The 11,239-nt window shown below is 43.2% G+C and overlaps 1 long non-coding RNA gene across 2 annotated transcripts; it reads left to right on the forward strand.

The window, feature by feature from the left end:
* The first annotated feature begins 3,121 nt into the window (after positions 1-3,121).
* Positions 3,122-10,953, forward strand: LOC140686685 (uncharacterized). Of its 2 annotated transcripts, none has more exons than XR_012060484.1 (5): positions 3,122-4,144; positions 5,598-5,739; positions 8,796-8,894; positions 8,975-9,226; positions 10,782-10,953. It is a non-coding gene; the product is annotated as an uncharacterized lncRNA (long non-coding RNA). The 2 variants fall into 2 exon arrangements; XR_012060485.1 differs by having other exon boundaries at positions 10,814-10,953.
* The last annotated feature ends 286 nt before the right edge of the window (positions 10,954-11,239 follow it).

Consider the following 11,239-nt stretch of genomic DNA (forward strand, 5'->3'; position numbering starts at 1 on the left):
CACATCTAAAGAGACAACGTTTTTCAGAAATCTTGAGTAGTAATTACACTAGCTCTAAAAGGAATTCATCATAAAAATTTCACAGAGATTGTATCCATCACAATACTGACATGAATTCTCTATTTTACATTTACTTATGTCCTCCCCCCAAAAAGATTCCATTTGAACTTTTCTAGTTTCAAAAGAACATGAAAGGGTAACTTCCTCAACTTGATGAAGAATATCTTCAAAAATCTATAGCTTATTCTTAACCTATGACTATACTTTATGGGGAAAAACTCAGAAGTTTTCCCACTAAGATCAGGTACAAGACAAGGATGTCCCCTCTCACCACTCCTTTTCAGTATTATATTGCAAGTTCTAACCAATGCAATAAGACAATAAAAGGAAATTTATGTATGTATATATATATATATATATATATGTATATATGTATATATACCCTTACACACTTATGTACGTGGAAGGAAAAAATAAAATGGTCTTTGTTTGCAGATGATATGATTGTCAATATAAAGAATCCAAAAAAATCAACAAAAACTTGAAACTAGTAAGTGATAATAACAGGTTTGAAGGATGCAAGGCCAGTCACTTTTCTACATACTAGCAATGAACAAGTGGAATTTGAAATTAAAGACACAATGCCATTTATATTAACATCACCAAAATGAAATACCTAGGTGTAAATCTAACAAAATATGTACATGATCTATATGAGAAAAACTATAAAACTCTGGTAAATAAAATAAAAGGAAGACTAAATAAATGAAGAGATACTGCATGTTTATGGATAGGAAAACTCAGTGCTGTCAAGATGTCGGTTCTTTCCAACTTGATCTACGGATTCAGTGCAATCTTGGTCATAATTCCAGACATTTACCTTGTGGATATTGACAAATTGACTCTAAAGTTTACACCAAGAGGAAAAAAGCTCAGAATAACCAACACAATATTGAAAGAGAACAAAGTTGGAGTATTAACTCTACTCAACCTCAAGTCTTACATTAAAGCTACAGTAATCAAGACAGTGTGTTATTGATAACAGAATAGACAGATAGGTCAGTGGAACATAATAGGAAGCCCAGAAGTAGACCCACATAAATATGGTCAACTGATCTTTGGCAAAGGAGCAAATGCAATGCAGTGATGCAAAGAGTCTTTCCAAAAAACGGTGGTGGAACAACTAGACATCCACCTGCCTAAATAAATAAATAAAAGAATGTAGACATAGACTTTATACACTTCACCAAACTTAATTCAAAGTAGATCATAGACCTCAATGTAAAAAGCTATAAAACTCCTTGAAGATAACATTGGAGAAAACCTAGATGACCTTGGGTATGAAAATGATTTTTTTTTTAAACGGAGGTACTGGGGATTGAACCCAAGACCTCGTGCATGCTAAACATGCTCTCTACCACTGAGCTATATCCACCCCGCTGAAAATGAATTTTTAGCTTGGACAGCAAAGGTATAATCCATGAAAGAAATAATTGATAAGCTAGACTTCATTAAAATTAAAAACTTCTGCTCTGTGAAAGATGTCAAGAAAACGAGAAGACAAGCCACAGACTGGGAGAAAATATTAGCGAGAAATACATCTGATAAAGGACTGTTATCCAAAATATACGAAGAACTCTTAAACATCCATAATAAGAAACCACCTGACTGAAAAAATGGACCTGTGGACCTTAATAACCTCCTCGCCAAAGAAGAGAAATAGATGACAAATAAGCATGTGAAAAGATGCTCCATATCATGCTATCGGGGAATTGAAGTTATAACTATGAGATGCACACCTATTAGAATGGCAAAATCCGGAACACTGACAACACCAAACGCTGGTGAGGACGTGGAGCAACAGGAACTCTCGTTCCCTGCTGATGGGAAGAAAAATGGAACAGCCACTTTAGAAGACAGACAGTTTCTGACAAAAATAAGTATACTCTTATGCAATCAAGCAATTATGCTTATGGGTATTTACCCAAAGGAGTTGAAATAAAAACCTGCACATGAATATTTATAGTCAAATATTCAATTCATAATCACCCAAAACTGGAAGCAACCAAGCTGTCCTTCAGGAGGTGAATGGATAAATAAGCCGTGGCTCATCTATACAATTCAGGCATAAAAAGAAATGAGCGATCAAGCCATGAAAAGGCCAGGGGAGAACCATACCTGCATGTTACTAAGTGAAAGAAATTTGAAAAGGATATATATATTGTATGATTCCAACTGTACGGCAATCTGGAAAAGGCAGAACTATGGAGAGAGTAAAAGAGCACTGGTTGCCAGGGGTTGGCTGGGGGCATGGGGTGGTGAGGAGGTACGAACAAAGCAGTAAAAATACTCTGTATGATCCCATAATGATGGATACCTGTCATTACTCCTTTGTCCAAACCCATTGACGATACAACGCCAAGAGTGAACTGTATTGTAAACCACAGACTTTGGATGATTACAGTGTGCCATCGTAGGTCATCAGTCGTAACAAACCGCTCTGGTGGGGGAAGCTGATAATAGGGTCTTTGTGTGGGTGGGGTCGGGGTATACGGGGAATCTCTGCTTTCCCATAAATTTGTCTATGAGCCTTAAACTAGTCTAAAAATAAAATCAAGTCTTAATTTTTAAAAAGTGACTTTTAAAAAGTTCTTAAAAGCGACTTGTCATTCCTGTTTGAAAAGATACTGGCTTTGAAAAGATTACGCCTTGTTAAAAAATAGACAGCATCATAAAAAAAGAATTAAAAATGCAACAGAATCTGATGCAGACCTCCCCACAGGCCCACCCCTGCCAACACTTGTTCTCAAAGTGGACATTTGCGTCTCAAGGGTCACCAAGAACACGGAACTCATTCCAAACATCTCTGCGGCTCAGTTGGAACAACTGTTCGTGTTTATAAGGCACATGGTCTGATGAAGATTCCGTTTATTTTAGATTAGTCTGGGGACTGGCATGTGGCTGCGAAAGGCTGAGGATGAGAGGACACGTTTCAGCAGTGTGTGCTGGGAGCAGAGCCTTCTGTCACTGCCTCACCCTGTCCTGCAGACCCTCATTCTACCAAAAGCACCTATGATTCCCTGCCAGGGGGCTTTCTTCCGGGCTCACGGAGCCCAGGCTGGAACTACTGGGGGCTTAGCTCCCCCCGTGAGGAACCCCCAGCCAGTGGCAGCTATGCACTCCAGCTCTCTTGCAACCTGCTGGGGTAACTCAAAGAAACAGCTACACGGACTCCCAGCATCCCAGCCTGGTTAACTCCAGCCACTGGTTCCCGTAACGCAATCTGCAATGGCCCTTTATTAGCCACCTTCCCTTCTTTCTCTCACTTCTCTTCTTCCCTGGTATTTCCTGGTCTCATCTCCTCAATAAACTACTGACCTATCCTTTTAGGATCTGCTTCTGGGGTAACCTAAACTAAGATAAGTCTTATTCCTGACTTCCTTGTTAATCTGACTTCAATTTTCCCCAAGTTCCCAGCTTCAGGTTCAAGGTCATGGGCTTCAAAGGAGGCTGGCTCACCCCCGCTCCAGAAAACAGGGTCCATCGCAGTGCAGGTGGCTCAGTGATGACCAAGGAGACATGAAGGGAGTTCAGCCAGGGGACTTTAAGGACATAGAGGAGCCCGTTTGTTTTAAGCCCCTGGCCTCTGTCACGTCTGGGTGAGACGCTGGAAGTGGTGCAGTCATCTTGTCACCATGAGGGAGACACTGGGAGGATGGAGCGAACACCGCCGAGGGAGGCAGGGCCCTGATGACAGCACGCCTGGAGCACCTGCCTTTGGGATTCTCGTTACGTGAAACAATTCCTGTCGCTGGACGCAGCTGAGTCAGGGTTTGTTGTTACTCCAGGCCAAAAAAAAAATCTAATTAATATATTTTCATGACTAGAGAAAACAACACCCATTGCCATTCTTACTTGGTGAACATGGTTCCATCTCCTGCCCCCTTCCCCTAAATTGTTTGTCCCGATGTCTGTCTGTCCCCTTTTGGCTCTTGATTTCTGTTCTACCATGTCCTCTCTGGTTCACGACAGACTTGTGCCACACGAACATCCTTATCTCCTCAGATGCAGAAAACAGAATATCGCATCATCAGAGTCTGCAAGTTAGGAAAGACAGACTTAAGACGGTGAGGCACAAACTAAGGTAAGCCCTCATAAGTGTGCAGATCTTACTGGGAGAGGTAGGAAGTTGGCAGGCTAATGCTGAAAGCCCTGGGACCCAAAGGGCAAACTCTGATCAGTGGTGTAAATTCAGAAATTCTGCTTCATTGTTTTGCTCAGAACGAATCAGGCCCTGTAAACTGACTCAAACCCAGCTACCTCAGAGGAGAAGACATCAGTAGGTCAATTGGTTATTTATGGTCAAAATCCCTGTAGCCTTTCCCAATCTCAAGGGACTTATAAAAACCATCAGGAATTTTCTTGAAGGTCCTGGATGAAAAACAACCGACTGGAAGAGTCTTGAAGGGTTTTTAATCCAGACAGTGGCCAAGCCTGGCGATCTGACTTTGCTGCGTGTCGTCTCCATGTTCGTGCCAGGCACATGGAGCCATGGGCTTGGAATGAGGCATCGTTGCTGGGATCCACAGTTCTGACTCAGGGCGAGCACTGGGGTGGATCAGAGCTGACCCAGAGCCTGGTCGCGTGATATCCAAGTAGCAACCACCCTCCTAGTTATGACAACCCAAACAGTCTGTAGTCATTGCAATGTATATATACCCCCCAGGGTGGCGGTGGGGGGCATAAATCCTGAGGTGAGAACCACTGGGATAGAAGTGAGTTACGAAGACAATCCTGGGCTGAAGAGATCAATTTGGGAGTCGTTAGCCTGGAGATGTTTGAAGTCATTAGACCAATAGATATCACCAGGGAGTAGATGGAAGAGAGAAGACGTTCAAGGGTGAGATTGGGGGTGCGGCTGCACCAGTATTCGGAAGTCAGAGAGATGAGGAACCAGCAAAGTGTCAGCAAAAGAAACAAGTAGGTCAGGTGGGAGGAACGGAGAGAATGTGATGTCCCGGTGGAAAAAAAGTGTATTAACCAAAGAGACAGCATACAGCTGTGTCAAACAGATCAAGTCAAACAGCACTGAGAATTGATCATTTGGTTTCCCATCATGAACGCTGTTGATGCCTATGATGGTACCCATTTGTAAGCTGCTAAGTACAGTACTGATTCAACAAGAGGTGGGTCTTACATGTACGACTCCACACCAATACTTCCTCTAAACTAAGCAGATCAAATGCAGTGTGATTTGATGTTTGTTGATTTGCACAGGTGATCCTTTGACACATCGATTTGATCTGGGTAAAATATGCTTCTAATTGATTCCATAAATAAAGGAAAATAATTACAGACACTAAATACAAAAATGTTTTCAACGCACTTTCTGTAAACAGACTGAAGGATCAGGCACAACCAGAGGGCGAAGTGGAACCATGATGGCGAAATGGCAGGACATGTTTTCAGAGGGTGCAGAGGTTCAGGGGGCAAGTTTGAACATGCAGAGGAGAGAGGAGAAAGTTGTTGGAGTGATATCCTCGGGTGGGCAGGAGAGAACTGATCCTGACGTTTGAGTCATGTTATGTATGTTTCAGTATATTTCACAGATGCCGAGAATGTTAAGCTGGAGATACAGGAGCAGGTGCCGTATCCTCTGGAAACTTTCTGTCCCGTAGCTGCCTGCTTACAGCTTCTGCCTCAAGCACAGCAGGAGGCCTTCTCTGGCCGGAAGAGAAGGTTTGGCCCCAGAATGTTGGCTTCCCCTCCCCCAAGCAGCCCTCAGGCGAAGACAGATGGGAGTTGGAGTGTAGGTGCCTGGTTCCTTCGCCCTGAGGGAGAGGCGGCCCTAAGGAGGTTCCTGTGCTGTCCCCCAGGAATCCCCAGTGCAGCCAGGCCTCAAGGCCCACAGCAGAAATCTCTTTGGCTCCCCCTGTGCTGGTTGGCTTCCCTCCCCCACCTCACTTCTCCACTTCTGGGGATCATCTCCCAAATAAGCTACTTACACTCAAATCCTTGCCCCAGTGTTTCTTCCGGGGAAACCCAGCTCAGACAGTGTACATTCAAACAACTGTAAGTCCTACCTGCTGGTCAGTAGTACATGACTTCTTACAGGTTGTGTAGGAAAGTTGTCATTCTGGACAAACTTCAAGCAATGTCTTTATGCCTTTGCAGATTTCAGCCCAGAATATAACATAACACAGTGCAATATTTATCTTGACGATAATGACCCCAATCTGTGCTTGAGTGTCTCTCTCTGTCACATCAGCGTGACAGCACTGAGCGTTTAGCTTGAGTAAGTGGTTCCCTGTCCTTTGATAATACACCTTGGGCCCAGCATCCTGCTCAGTGCAATTTTCAGCTCCATCAGGGGAAGCCTAAGACAGCTCAGAATTCCCAGAGATTTTCAAACTGTGCTTCATTTGTTCTGTTATGCACTCAGTCTGTCTTGTCCCTTTGAACTGGACTCCCCAGGGGATTCAGTTAGGTAGCCACTTCTTTTGTCCTTTCATTTCACATGCTCTCGCTGGCCATTTCCTTTTTAGTCTGAATTATGTTATTTCCTTAACCCCCACCCACCCCAACTCACTCAACTTTCATCAAAAATCCCACCAAGACAGGTAACTATAATATAAACCCTTCCTTTCCTTAGCACCTTAAGATTTCATTTTGCATAGTTAGGGGATAATTGGTTACATTTATATAGTGTTTCTGAGGTGCCAGACACTGTTATAAGTGCTTTACATGAGGTTTTTTTTTTTTAATTTCTTTCTTCACATCAACTCTGTGTTACAGGAATAATATTATCTCCATTTTACAAGATTGGATTATGATGAATTTTAATTGGTACACTTTGAATTCCACAGCACTTCAGGGCTAGAAGCAACCTTGAAAGTTCATGCAGGTGATCTTTTCCAAGTATTCTAGGATAATTGTAGACCCAAACCTTTGAAATGGCTTACAGATGCTGTGAACGGAATTGTGTCCCCTTAGAATTTTTATGTCGAAGCCCTAAGCCCAGATGTGATGGTATTTGGAGGTGGGGCCTTTAGGAGGTGATTAGACTTAGGTGAAATCTTGAGGCTGGGGCCCTCACGATGAGATTAGTGCCCATTTAGGAAGAGACCAGAGAGCTTGCTTTTTTGTTTGTTTGTTTTTTAAAGAATTGTATTTGACAATCAGATCTAAAAGGGGTCCTTTATAAAAGAAATCTCCTATGAGAGTTGTTTTGTTAGGTTTTCTCTTTTGGGGAGATAGTTAGGTTTATTTATTTTTTACTTTTAGAGGAGGTGCTGGGGATTGAACCCAGGGTCTTGTGCGTGCTAGGCATGTGCTCTGCCACTGAGCTGTACCCTTCCCTGCCCCAGAGAGCTTGCTCTTGTTCTCTCTCGGCCCCGTGTGGGCACAGCACAAAGACGGTCATCTGCAAGCCAGGCAGAGCCCTCACCGGAACCAAATTAGCTAGCACCTCGACCTTGGACTCCCTCACCTCCAGACCTGTGAGAAACAAACATTGTGCAAGCCATTGGGTCTGTGCTGTTTTGTTACAGTATCCTGAGCTGGCTGAGACAACAGGTTTCTGCAGGACCCAGCGTGGCCTCTCTCTCCAGGCCCATCTCACAGCATTATCCCGTCCCCCCAACCCTGACACTCTGGTCACAGAAGCTTCATTCTGTGTCTGCAGTGAGACGCATTCCTCCTATTTCCGGGCTTTGATAAGTGCTGTTTCCTCGGTCTCAAACTCTGTGGTAGACAAAATAACAGCCCCCAAAGATGTCCATGTCACAATCCCCAAAACCTGTGTATATTGTTACTTTACATGATGAAAGGACTCTGTAAGTGTGACTAAGTTAAGGATCTGGAGATGAGAGGATCATCTTGGATTATGCAGATGGTCCTAATGTGATCACAAGGGTCTTTCCAAGAGGAGGCAGGAAGTTCAGGGTCGGGGGAGACAGAGAGGCCCACAGATGCAGAGCTCAGAGTGATGCCTTTGCTGGAAGAGGAGCCAGGGCGCATAGTGGTCTCCAGAGTCTGGAAAAGACAATCCTCCCCTTACACAGTCTCTGCCCAAGAGCCTCCAGAAGGAAAGAAGTCTTGCTGACCCATCGTAGATTTCTGAACTCCAGAATTGTAAGATAATAAATTACATTTGTTTGTGTCGCTGTCGGTGGTGACCTGTTACAGCAGCAATAAGAAACTAATACTCTCTTCCTAGCTACTCCTCTCTTCATTTTAATTCTTATTGTTCTGTAGATTTTGATTCAAGTATCACTTCCTCAGGAAAGGGAATATCACTGTCACCCTTACCACTCTGACCACAAACTCATCGCGAAATGCCCTGTTACATTTTCACAGCCTTTCGTACTTCTCCTTCATAGCCCTTAACACTGTCAGATTATTTGATTCACAGCTGTGTAACCCCCCAGATTCCAACTTCTGTGAGGGCAGAGTCATGCTGTTTTATTTTTCACCCATTATATTCCCAGCATCTCACACCATAAAATCACAAACGTTCAATAAATCATTGTTTAATGAATAAATGAATGAAGAAGTAACTGATTAACAGAGGACATGAAAATGATTGGTTGGCCCTAAAAGAGACATAGAAGATTATTGTTGTAAGTTTAACTGATTAGCCTCCAAGTAAAACTCAGTGCCATATATAAAAGGGATCCTATGAAGCATTAATTTCCATATTTAAGAAGCATCAGAAGTTTACAGTCAGAAACAGGTGCTGGTTAATAAGAAACTAGAGGTTCATTTCTATCTCATTTTAATTCTTCTGTTTCTAGGTCATGTCTTTTTCTTGCTTCCACCAGTTCAAGTTTATGAAAACTGCTTTGAAAAGGAAATTAGCTCTGAAGTTAACTTTTATAACTCTCTTAGTCAAGGTAATCCTCTCTGTGGTGTAGCAACAAACCCCCAAATCTCAGTGGATTCAGAATCAGATAAAATGACTTCTTGTCCTTAGGAAGTCTGAAAAAGTTGTCTTGCATCTGGTGAGTCAGGAATTCAGACTCCCTTCATCTCCTGAAGCCTCGCTTTGATCTGTGGCGTCCAGGCTGCCTGCCCTGGCAGAGCAAGAACTCACAGCCCTGAGCCACCGTGGTCCGGAAGTGACCCACATTACTTCTGTTCTCAAGCCATTGGTCTAAACTTGTCACGTGGGCCTGACCCAACGACCAGAGAGTCCGGAAAGTGTAAGAGGCGTGGGGAGTATTTGGTGAGTATTGTCCACGATGGCTGTAAATGTTTTTGGCAGTGAGTTATTATCCATATGCTGTAAGTAAATTGAAATGTTGCCCAAGTAATATTTAAATGTCCTTAAAAGTTCCAGCTCTTGAAGGAAGCGATACAGTGAGTCATTTTGTAAAGTCTTGTGTGATAATCACTTCAGAAGTCTCAGAGAGGCACGTCTATGTTTATGTTGGCTTTTCCTAAAATCCCAAAGGCAGCTCGCCCCAGCTCTTCCCGACTCCCGTTGACGTGGGGTGACGTCACAGTGGTGGCTTGAATCTGGCCACAGTGGGGTCGTCTACACCAGAGTAGTTAGCAAATGCTGCAAATGAGGACCTTTTGTTTTTCGAAGAGGCGGCTGTTAAACGTTTACTAGCACACCACCTTATAGACACTGGCAGTTAAAACAACTGTTTGGTACTAGAAATCAGATTGCAACGTAGTTTCAAAATGAGCCAGCTATATACAGTTTTAAAGCCAGATCATTTTGTGCCCATGGAGTTTGCACAGGCACCTGCACACGGGCTCGTGGCTGGCCATGCGGAGGCTCCAGAAGGAGGAGCAGGAAAGGGCTGTTCTAGATTCTGCTGCTAGTCACTCACTTACGAGTCCTTGCCCAGGTCACCCAGTCACTCTCAGGCATGGTTTTTCAAATATCAAATAAAAAGTTTGTGCCAGCTGGCCTTCCGGACCCTCTCCTGCTCTGATATTGACGATGCAGGTCCCAGTCACGTCACGATGCGCACGGCCTGCACTGAGACCGAAGGTACTAAGAACCCCGAATTGTCTCCAGGGCAGATACTGTCATTTATTTCCAGATGCTTCTGTCGGGACTTGCGTTTGCTCTGTGGGAAGTGTGCATACCGCAGAAACATCTCTGCAAGAATGGCCCTCTGTTGTTGTAAAATAACTGAGAGAGTCATTTCCCCAAGAATTCAAGTTGCAAGCTCTGTCATCCTGAGAATGAAACTGTACAGCAGCAGCATCTTCTGGCTTTTTAGATCGTGTGCTTTATTAGCTTTTGTCCCAATGACTTATTACTGCATAATGAATCACCTCAAAAACTCGGTGACTTAAAACAAACCGGTTTAGTACATATCACAATTTTCTGTGGCCACCTTTCATCATCCATAACACCAAAGAAGTAACTTAAACACCACCAGACCCCTGTAATCGTGCCGTCCCCCAGATACACCACTGCCACCACCAACAGCGAAGAGACCAAATCTCTCAAAGTTCCACTAAACATTATGCCTTGCCCCTCTAGATAAATCTTGCAGCAGGTTTAGCCCAGTCTTGGTATATAACAGTTATGTAAAAATGTGTTAATTTTGTCAGTACATTAAAAAAGTCTGTCTACAAAATACATAATTTATATATATATGTATATATATGTAAACCCCTTCATTTATTCTTCAAAGAATAAATCTCTTCCCTGATAAATCTTCCAAGACATTTACATATATTATATATATTAAATGTATATGTGTACTGTTTTGTGTGTATTTGTGTGTGTGTATATATATATTTATTTTTTTTAGAGAGATTTATTATAAGATACTGGCTCATGCAGTTGCAGAGGCTGAGAAGTCCCACTGTCTGTCTGCCACCTGCAAGTTGGAGGCCCAGGAAAGCTGGTGGTGGAGTTCAGAGACTTGAGAGTCAGACAGCTGATGGTATAGACTGCAGTCCAGAACAGAAGGCCTGGAACCAAGAGCAGTTGAGGTCCCAGATCAGCAGTCAAACCCGGTTAACTCAGCCTTCCCCACATTTTTGTGTGATTCAGGCTCTCAGTGGATTGGTTGATGTCCACCCAACATCGGGAGCGCTCTTTGCTCTACTCCGTTCATCAAATCTTTTCCAGAAACATCCTCACAGACTCACCTGGAAATAACGTTTAACCAGCTCTCTGGGCGTCTCATGGCCCCATCAAGTTGCCACATAAAGTTAACCATCAAAGCTAATAACACTGATACTTTAAGTGCTAGTAAAGAAAGTT

Source organism: Vicugna pacos, chromosome 17 (genome assembly GCF_048564905.1).
Source record: "Vicugna pacos chromosome 17, VicPac4, whole genome shotgun sequence".
Taxonomy (NCBI): domain Eukaryota; kingdom Metazoa; phylum Chordata; class Mammalia; order Artiodactyla; family Camelidae; genus Vicugna; species Vicugna pacos.